We start from the raw sequence: 10,953 nt of genomic DNA, 5'->3' as shown, positions 1-10,953 counted from the left end.
TATTTAGCGCTCTTGGATTAAAGAAAAAGGCTTTAATGATTGTAATTCAGCGTGCTTTGTTGAACAGATAGCGCCATCTAGTGACCTCAGAAAATAAGGGAAAAGCTTTATTTGGCTATCACTACTATCTTCACGTTGACGTTTTACAAATATAAGTTTTGATTTATGTTGTTGACGTGGGACGGTGATAACTTGTGGCTATTATTCCTTCATCAGGCCCGGGAAATCAACTTGCCGTCTTCTGCCAGCTCTGCTTACCTAGGCTAGCTAGCCAAGTGGACGTTTAAAATGTTCAAATGTAAACATCATAGTAAACAGAGGAAAAGGTGAGGATTGCTATCAGCTATAACCTATGGCTACGATCCTGACTATGTGGGTAAAAAAGACCATCTCTGCGTCCATCATCTCTACAACAAAGTGGTGGAATTGAAGACCAACTGCGACTTCTCTGCTGCTATCCAGTGTGCAGGTGTTGGACGGTGAACTGGGTTTCCTGCGCGATGTGGGGAGCTGTCTTATCCTCTAAAAAAACAATTCTCAGAATCCTGGCGTGCCGGTGCCATTTGACCGAGTGACTCTTTCAGTGTGCCGATCTGACGGCAAATTCTGCTTTATGATGAATCAGGCACAATTTGAAGGAGCTGATGGGATAACATTGCACTGGAATTGTACTGCATATGATTTTCTTGTCACAAACAAAATGGATTGTTGATTGATCTTTACTATATCCAGAATGGTCCAGCATAAAACTTCCAAAAAGGATACAGTACACCCTGAAATCCAGTTAATACCTCCTGAGCAAGCTATTAACAAGAAACTGGAACATGAATTGTTCTTATCATCAAAGGCAACTTTTAACTTTACTTTACTTTATTATACAGTAATAAGATCAGTGACATTTGGGAGTAATGGATCAATAGAAACTGTATGGGGCTGAAATATATACCACCAGGCTGAATTAGAATTATTTATATTTTAATTTCTAAACTTGAATCATTGCATTGACAAACTGAATTGATTAGTATGAATCTGAATAATTTGAAATTGAATGTATTTGTTGGGAAATGAAGTCCAATAAATTTTGATCCTCATACTGAAAATTCAACTCTCTGTATATCTTCCCATTCAGTTCTCACAATTCAAATTCAGTTCTCAAAATTTGATTTCAAATTACTGTGACAAACATCTGTAAGAGCAATGGAGCGCAGATCGATAGAGTTCAGTGATGCAGATACACAGGACTCCTTTGCCTATCAGCACCTAAGTTTTGAAAAACAGTACCCATCTACAGTATTATACTGATTAGATGTTGCCTTGGCTACTGCTGTTCATTGGAATGAATTTGTCAAGAGAGCGCCATCTCTTTAACATAAGTAACAGAATAAACACCATAAATCATTAAAAGTGACTGGGGTGTGTTCTCTAGGTGTCTTCTTAATTTGTTGGGTTGCATGCTGTCCGCTGCTAGCGGTTTAAGACAACAACACACATCGGTCTCTCCTCTGCCCCCACCATCGCTGCCTTGAATCCAAGAGCAAGATACCCTTCATCATATTTTCTTTTCGGTTGGCTTTTTGGTTGATTAGGCCCGTCTGGTTTGTGTCTCTCTGCTGGCGCTGGCTCGACAAATTTTGAGGTCCGTGTCACAAAGGAACCATGTTGTGTTGCCCACATTAGCCTGCTACCCATTGGCGCGAAACAGATATACACATATATATGGGCGCGAAAGTTTGGTCCGTTACAAATAATATGCCGACGCCACATCAATCATTATTTTGGCACTTCGTTCCAGTTACATTTTCCTCATATCCAATTGATTTGAATTGAAAAGATCAATAAAGAGAAGTCTAAGTCTGGTGCTTGACCATTTAGAGCTTTGTAGGGCAGGAAGGATTTTAATTCAATCCTGGATTTTACAGGAAGCCAAGCAGAGAAGCTAACACAGGCAAAATATGTTCTCTTATCTTAGTTCAGAACACGCGCTGTAGCATTCTGGATCAGCTGGAGAGTCTTAGGGACTTATTATGCATCCTGATAATAAAGAAATATAGAGTCCACCCAGAAGTTACAATGCATTTACTAGTTTTTTCAGCATCTTTTTGAGACAGGATGTTCTGGCAATGTTGGCACTTGTTGTTGAGTTTCTTTTAGATGCGTGTTAATAATATATCCTGATCAAAATAACTTCTAGATTTCTGACAATAGTTCTAGAGGTCAGGGCAATGCCATCCGAGTAGCTGTATCTTTGAATGATGAGGTTCGGAGTTGTTTAGGGCCAAGCCAATAACTTCAGTTTTGTCTGAGTTTAACACCAGAAAGTTGTAGGTCATCCAGGATTTTATGTCATTTGTGCATTCTTGAAGCTAGCTGACTGACTGGTTTCGTCTGGCTTGATTGATATAAATATTTGGGTGTCATCCATATAACAATGTAAGTTAATTGAGGGTAATGTAGATATTGCATTAAAGATCAGCCCCCCCACTCAGATCAGCTGGTATTCTGTCTATAATGGAGTGGTATGGAAATTTTTAAGTGATCCCAAATTTTGGACCGGTAGTGTATCTACATTACCCATTATCAGCAACCATTCATTCAATCATCCAAAGGCACATTATGTTTACTAATCTGATATCATTTTAAAAAACTAACTAGAAAAACACTGGCAAACCTATTTGCAATTATGTCAGCACATGATGTAATCTGAAAACTGCTGCCCTGGTTAAAAAAACAATGCAACTGATCTCAGCTGGTATTCTGTCTATAATGGAGTGCAATGGTGAATTTCTAAGTGACCCCAAACTTTTGACCGGTAGTGTGTGTGTATATATATATATATATATATAGATAGAGAGAGAGAGAGAAGAGAGAGAGAGATAGAGAGAGAGAGAGAGAGAGAAACACCAGAGAGAGAGAGAGGGGGGCGGGGGTTGGAATGTGTTTGTGTGTGTAACTTAATTTGTAATATTATTCATTTATACCGCAACTGCCTTTTATTTTTTTTATAAACACCAGCAAGAAAGTTTCAGACATTCAAAAAAACTGGTTAGAGCCAGCAGGCAGTTAAAAAAAAAAAAAAAAAAACTCCGACGGCAGAGATGCAACACGAGTAGCATTCTACCGAGCACTATGTCTGAACCACCCCACGGTTACCAGAAGTCTCCTGGTTACTAGGTACTAGTTCAAACTGAAGTATAAAACAAACCTGAAGCTGAAGAAACCCTAAATGTTAACGGAAAAGCCCGCGGACCAGGAGGGGGAGAGCTGTTCACTCTCCGTGTCCCGTGTGCGAGTGAGAGGCACACAGCACAGAAGGAGTCTGTGTGTGTAGGGAGGGGCGCTGGGACTAGCCAATCACAGAATAGTGTAGGGGAGGGACACTGGGACTAGCCTATCACAGAATAGTGTAAGGGAGAGGTGTTGTGACTGGCACTGTGACTAGCCTATCAAAGAACGGAGACACAGTCAATGGAGAATTTCATTGAATCCGAGCACAGATATTGACTCGCATTACTCGGATAATACTTGTACTCGGCAAAAGTGCTTTATCCGTCATTTATCCGCTCATCCCTAATTGTAACATCAGCTAAAGTTAACATTTTCCCGCTAACAGTTAGCTATTTAACAAAACCAAGTCTGCGAACTAAAGGTTAAGGCTAACTCTAAACTTATTAAGTTAACAAGTAATCTAATTATCAATAATATCTACATTTCATAACGTTACAAACTTAATAGCCATTTTTAAGTTTTGCATTGAGGTAAAGGCAAGATTAATTCTTACAAGGGACGCGCCAGCCGGATACAATCTTGTTCCAGACATATTAGGCTCTCATTAGTGTCTTGTTATTATTACCTCAACGTTAGCTACTTAGAAAACCATTATTACATTTTTGAAAATCACAGACTTGAAAAATCAACATTTCTTTGCATTTCTTTTACAGTTAGCAAGCTAGTCAGTTTTACATGTGCCTCTGGTGTGTGTGTGTGTGTGTGTGTGTGTATTGTTTCTCCCTCTGTGTTTCTCTGTCCCTCATTCTGCTACAGAAAACTCAGATAGGACACCAAAAGAAAAAACCATGCTCCTGCAAGTGGGCTTAGGAAGGAGAACTGTACGTCTTAGTGACGATGCTGATCACACGGAGGTACGCCATTTTTACAGCATGACACTTTAGTTAGTGTAAAAAAATATGATCAAATCAAGAAGATATCATTATGGAGATGCAATACCATAAATGTTGTCAGATACCAATACCATATGTAATGGCCAATTTGGCTATATATGTTTGGTATGTGTGTAGTGGGCGTGTGTGCGGTAGGTCTGCGTGAATGGTTGTCTGTTACGTCACCTGCGCACCTGTTTGCGGGTGTTAATTGGAGTTAATAAAGGGAATCACAGGTGAGGTGGAGGGGAAATCTGGATCCGGGAAGCCACACAGTTTTTCAACCTCAGCTGTGGGAGAGTAATGTTTTTAGATCTTGTCGTTCTCGGCTTTTAATCACCCAAGTTATTCTTTTTGTATGTGCTTTTATTCAAACTTTCGTGCAATAAAGGATTAAAACGTACGACGACGGCGGACCTCATTATTCACAACAGCAAGAGTTGGAAAGGGCTTCAGATTTCACCCAGTGGCATTATTTGTGGACAGATTGCCACTACATAATGTTGAAAAACTAGCTTCAAAAGACTGAACTATCGGATATGAAGAGGAAGGACAGCGCCGCGCTCCATTCATTCAGCGTCAGCTGATTCCACTCACTGGGACTGAGAGACAGCGCTGCGCAAAGCACCGCAGGAGAATCACGGTAGGACAAAACAAGAATTGTTACAAGCTGTGTGGAAGAGATTGGCCTTCTCATACAAGGGATACAGGTACATCCTGCTACAATTCTTAATAAAGCTTTCAGCAGTTCTGCTATATCGATATCAAAATGAGTGACGTGTCTGCAGCTGTCAATCAAAGTGAAACGGAAAATGAACTTGGTAAAAGATCGGTCAAACTAACGGCCAAAGCACTGGAATTACAAATAATATCCAATCAAAAGGAAAGGAATTCCGGAATAAAGAAACTATACAAACTAACAAAGGAAGTTAAGCAATTGATGCTTTCAAAGGGAAATGTGTCTGAGGTGCAAACAAAGTATGAAATGTGTTTGAAACTTTGTGTGGAAACTGAACAGTTGCATGACTTATTGAAACAATGGCTACCTGAAGATGAAATGTCAAAACAAAATGAATGGTTTGAAACCCAAATGCACAGAAATAAAGCAATAATACAAAACATGGAAACGTGGTTGCTTGACAAAGGGAATAATTATGATGATGACGCTGCACCAAACAAAACTGTTCTTGAACTTGCACCAGCCACAACTGTGGTCACTGATGATATTGGTCCAGGGGACAGTGTTTCTAATGTTGGTTTCAAAAAAAGCTCATCAACCGGCCAGTACAGTCATAAGTCTTTAAGGTCTTTAACTTCCTCTGCCTGCCTAAAAGCAGAGGCGGAAAGGGCTGCTCTCATGGCTAAGGCAGCTGCCCTTAAAGAAAAACATGAACTGGACGCTCAGGAGGAGCACATCAGACAGAAAAGGGAATTGCTGGAATTGCAATGTCAAATTGCAGTTCAAACTGCAAAGGTCAATGTCTACAGAGGTTCTGATGTGCAGAGCTCCAGAGCTCACTCAGATGGAATGAATTCGTATCTGCAAAGTTTTAAACGTAAATGCTCTCTCAGACCCTCTGCTATGGAATTTGTTCCACAATGTTCAAATCATCAGTTCCATCATTCACCAGTAGGAGGCGGCAGTGCGGCAGTGCTAATGGAGGCACATCCACAAGACTTAAATCATCAGTTCCATCATTCACCAGTAGGAAGCGGCAGTGCGGCAGTGCTAATGGAAGCACAGCCTAAAGATTCAAATCATCAGGTATATCTTCCACCAATAGGAGGTGACAAAACTGCCATATCAATGGGAGCGCGGCATAAGGAAACACTTTCACAAAATATTGGATCAAGAGCTCATGTTCTGAATTCCCAATCAAGCATGCCTCAACGGTTTCAGGAAACATTTCGTGCAATACCTCACGCAAAGGAATCCATTCAAAATGTTGACCTGACGCAAACTAACATGGACCAAGGCAATCTTCTTTCCATCATGCAACGACAGAACGAAATAACAGCTCTACTAGTGCAACAACATTCTTCGTCTTCACTCCCTCCACGAGATATACCAACATTTGATGGAGATCCTCTTGAGTACAGCGCATTTATTAGAGCATTTGAGCATGGTGTGGAAAGAAAGGCTGCTAGCAACATAGACTGTTTATACTTTTTGGAGCAATATACCAAAGGACAACCGAGGGAGGTGGTTAAGAGCTGTCAACATATGCCACCAGACAGAGGATACCAAAGAGCAAGGACCCTCTTACAAGAACACTTTGGAAACAAACAAAAAATAGCCACTGCATACATGGAGAAAGCTCTTGGATGGCCATCAGTAAAATTGGAAGACATTGAAGCTTTGCAAGCTTTTTCTTTGTTTTTACGTGTTTGCTGTAATGCTATGGAGGACATCAGCTACATGTCAGAGATGAACATGCCATCCAACATCCGTGCTCTTGTTTTGAAGCTACCATATAAATGGAGGGAAAGATGGAGAAACACTGCTTACGAACTTCAGGAGAAGCATAGTCGCCAACCAGGTTTCAGTGATATCGTCAACTTGATTGAAAGGCAGGTGGCTATTGCTTCCAATCCACTCTATGGAAACATTCAGGACACATTTACCTCATCACTTAAGTATAAAGACGGAAACAAAGTCTCACAAGTACGCGTTACAGGAAAAGGAAGCAGTTTTGCTACTTCTGTCACAGCTGTCAATTCTCAACCTGAAATTCAAATGCAAAAGGTGAGAAACTTACCTGATGAACCAATAAGAGTGTGTCTGCTGTGTGAAGAGGATCACAAATTGGAGTTGTGTCCCAAAATGGAGAAGTTACTGCACAGTGAAAAGATTAACTTCCTGAAGGAGAAAGGTGTTTGTTTTGGGTGTTTATCTGTGGGACACATTAGCAGGGATTGTCAAAGGCGTCATTCCTGCAATTTGTGTAATCTGAAACATCCTACCATCCTCCACATCCATTCAAAGGAGAAGAAAATAACCTCCGAGGACACACAGCAGGAAGCATCAGGAAACAGACATGCAGGTTCTCCCAAGACATGTGGCCATATAGGGGCCGGAGCACAGGACAGTGTCTTGGCTATTGTGCCTGTACAGATTAAGGCAAAGAACGGCAGCAAATTGCTAACCACATATGCATTCTTGGATCCTGGCAGCACAGCTACTTTCTGCTCTGAGCGACTCATGAGGGAGCTAAAGGTCAGAGGAAGGAGTGCTAAAATTCTGTTGAGGACTATGAATCAAGAAAAGCTTGTTGACAGTCATGTTATCTCAGGACTGGAGATAGCTGCCCTTACTGGTACCACCTACTTTGAGCTGCCTGAAGTGTACACCCAGTCTAAGATGCCTGTGTCGCGTGACAACATTCCACTACAGGAAAACTTAAGTTCTTGGCCACACTTAAGCTCAGTGGAAATTCCTGTAATTGATGCTGAGGTGGAGCTTTTAATTGGGACCAATGTTCCAAAAGTGATGGAACCATGGCAAGTGATACACAGCAATGGTGAAGGACCTTATGCCGTCAGAACCTTACTCGGCTGGGTTGTCAGTGGACCTGTGAAAGGAGGCAATGAGACTGAGAGCAGCTGTCCCATTATTCCAGCCAACAGAGTAACCATTGCTCACAAAGAGGAATTACTGGAAAAGCAACATAACCACGACTTCAATGAGAAGTCAGCGGATGACAAGCCAGAAACATTCAGAGAAGATCTCAACTTTATAACAATCATGAACAGTTCAGCTGAACTTAACAGAAGAAAAGAAAAGAAGAAGAAAAGGAAAAGAAGGAAAAGGGAGAACAAGAAGACCGAAGAAAAGGCACACAGGAAGCTTCTGGAGGAGCAGAAGGTGGAGGAGCTAAGGCGGGAGCAGAGGCTCAAACTGGCGGAGGAGTTCAAGGAGCAAAGCTGGGCAGCCATGTCTAAGCTTAAGAAAGAGCTGCAGCAGATGGAGGCTCAGTACGGAGACGAGTTTGGAGATGCATCCGAGAATGAGAAAGAAGAGCTGGAGATTGACCTACAGGAGAGGAACAGAGATGAGGGAGGAGATGCAGAGCAGCTCAATGGACATGAATTGACAATTGATGATTATTATGATGGTCTGTACTGCCCAGCCTGTGACAAATCTTTTAAATCAGATAAAGCTATAAAAAACCATGAAAAATCAAAGGCACCGGGAGATTGTGGCATTTCTACGGCAACAGCTGGAGGAGGCTGATTAAGGCTTTTGTGAAGCAGAACCCTCTACCTGGGTTTGACCTACTTCATAAACACTTACTGGACAAGAACATTAACTGAAAATGCACACTTGCACTATAAACATTGATTAATTTTGTCATTGGCTCATTACTAATGTGGGAAATTGTTATGTTATGTTATTATACAGTAACAATTAGGGGCCGGTGTGTAATGGCCAATTTGGCTATATATGTTTGGTATGTGTGTAGTGGGCGTGTGTGCGGTAGGTCTGCGTGAATGGTTGTCTGTTACGTCACCTGCGCACCTGTTTGCGGGTGTTAATTGGAGTTAATAAAGGGAATCACAGGTGAGGTGGAGGGGAAATCTGGATCCGGGAAGCCACACAGTTTTTCAACCTCAGCTGTGGGAGAGTAATGTTTTTAGATCTTGTCGTTCTCGGCTTTTAATCACCCAAGTTATTCTTTTTGTATGTGCTTTTATTCAAACTTTCGTGCAATAAAGGATTAAAACGTACGACGACGGCGGACCTCATTATTCACAACAGCAAGAGTTGGAAAGGGCTTCAGATTTCACCCAGTGGCATTATTTGTGGACAGATTGCCACTACACCATAGATGTTGGAGTGAATGAATAGTTTCATTACACAGTATTTAAAAATTTTGAGACAGACAAAGGACAAATTGGGAGAGAGCAGGGGAAATTACATGCTACAAATGCCTGGTTCGGATTCAAACAATACATTGCAGTTACATGGTACGCGTGGAAGATTTGATTCTATCTTTCTAAAATTAGGTTTATAGTTGAGTATTTATGAATGTTTACGTTTTGCTATCAGTATGGTAATTTCATTAATTGTTAATGAATGAGCATTGATATTTTATGTCTACTGCAGTTTGTGGTTTTTAAAAACTGTGCATGTGCAGTTTTGGAAGAAAATATATTCTGGAAAGTTATAGGATAGGTGTTGAGTTTAGTTTAGATTGTAGCAAAAAAACATTTGAGTGCTACAACATAACAACATAGCAAAGTAACACAATTATAGAAACATATTTAAAGTCAAACGTTTGGGCACTGAATGAATAGTAATTAAGTACCCTAACTTCTGCTACACAGTCGAAACATTAAGCACTCTGAAAAAATTAAAGGCAGCACAAGTGATAGCAAGAAGTGATTGATTCCAGTCCCCAGCATCATGTATATGGAATGTGGTATCATTACACACTTTCAATCCGTGATGGTTGGCTTCTTCAAAAAGCTGCAGGTGAGCTAATTTACACTGGGCAAAAGAGTTGAGCTTCCATACCAGTTCAGTACTTCATATTTTAAAACATGGATTAATAGATTGTCTTTTAAATGAATTCTTTTCTTCTTTCAAAGAAGGCAGTTGTCAAAGAAAGACCACTTCCCTGGCCCATGGTTCCCAGGGCTACACAGCAAAAATATTGAAGTCCTCCTCAAACAATGGAAAGAACATCATCTATCTTGTCCCCCTTCAAGAAAAGATTGACACAACCATCTTGTCATATGATGCACCGGCGTTCCAGAATATGCCAAGAACATGAATGCAGGACCTGTGGTACATCAGTTCCTATTCAGTTGCTGCCTTTCCACATTGAATCCTGTCAGTGTCATGATAATGCAAGTGATATGATTCAATGCTGTTGCGAAGAAATATAGATTTCCTTTTGTTGTTTAAGGCTTTATAATCTACACCTATTCCTAACATATAATGCATGTATTTGGTTGGTTGTGTTCTGCATATTAGAGTTAGATATTACATTACAGCTTTATTTAGTAGGCCTATATACGTGATGTTACTGTGATTAACGAGTAAATAAATTATGCCACATGTTAGTAACAATATAAGAGTCAATAAATGCACTTTGGCTAACATTAGTTTTATGTTAGCTGGCTTGTTAGAAAACAAACATTAGCTAACGCTGTATATCACTAGCACAAGTTAGATATTACATGTTTGTAGACAAAATATTGATAATGATACTTTTTACCAGTCCTTGTGGAGAATTTTGAAGTTGTGCCAGAACAGGAGAAAGACCAGGAACCAGACGGTGTTTGTGTGGTAAGCAATTATTAAATTAAATTAACAAAGTCACAAAAGCTCAAATCAATACTGAAGTCTAATTGCTTGAGTGCAATACTATTCTTAACATAAATTGTAGGTAATGTTAATCTGATTTGTTCCAATCAGTCATTCTAATCTATCTAACAGGTACTGGCCCTGATGTCATTTCTTTTAAAATATTAGAAGTGAAAAGTGGATGTCAGTGTCGGTGGGTCCATACATAAACAGCGGGGCCCGATGTCTGAAATACACCTGGTGTGAATGGGACTCAGCGCCTTGATTATAACTGAACTGCTGCATAGATCACGCTTGCATCACATCTGCATGGGCATCACGCTGCACGTCCATCTGTAATCCTTTAGTTAAAATGATCCAGTTAATAGTTCAGTAACAGTTAATAGCGTTTGCTTTCTCAACCTACCAACTGCATAACATTAATATCTATACAGCGAAGCTGGCAGCAACTACACAGTAGAAATAATGGAGTCGTTGTAGCGG

This window comes from Etheostoma spectabile, unplaced genomic scaffold (assembly GCF_008692095.1).
Source record: "Etheostoma spectabile isolate EspeVRDwgs_2016 unplaced genomic scaffold, UIUC_Espe_1.0 scaffold00002923, whole genome shotgun sequence".
In the NCBI taxonomy this organism is placed as follows: Eukaryota; Metazoa; Chordata; class Actinopteri; order Perciformes; family Percidae; genus Etheostoma; species Etheostoma spectabile.
This window is presented reverse-complemented; position numbering follows the sequence as displayed.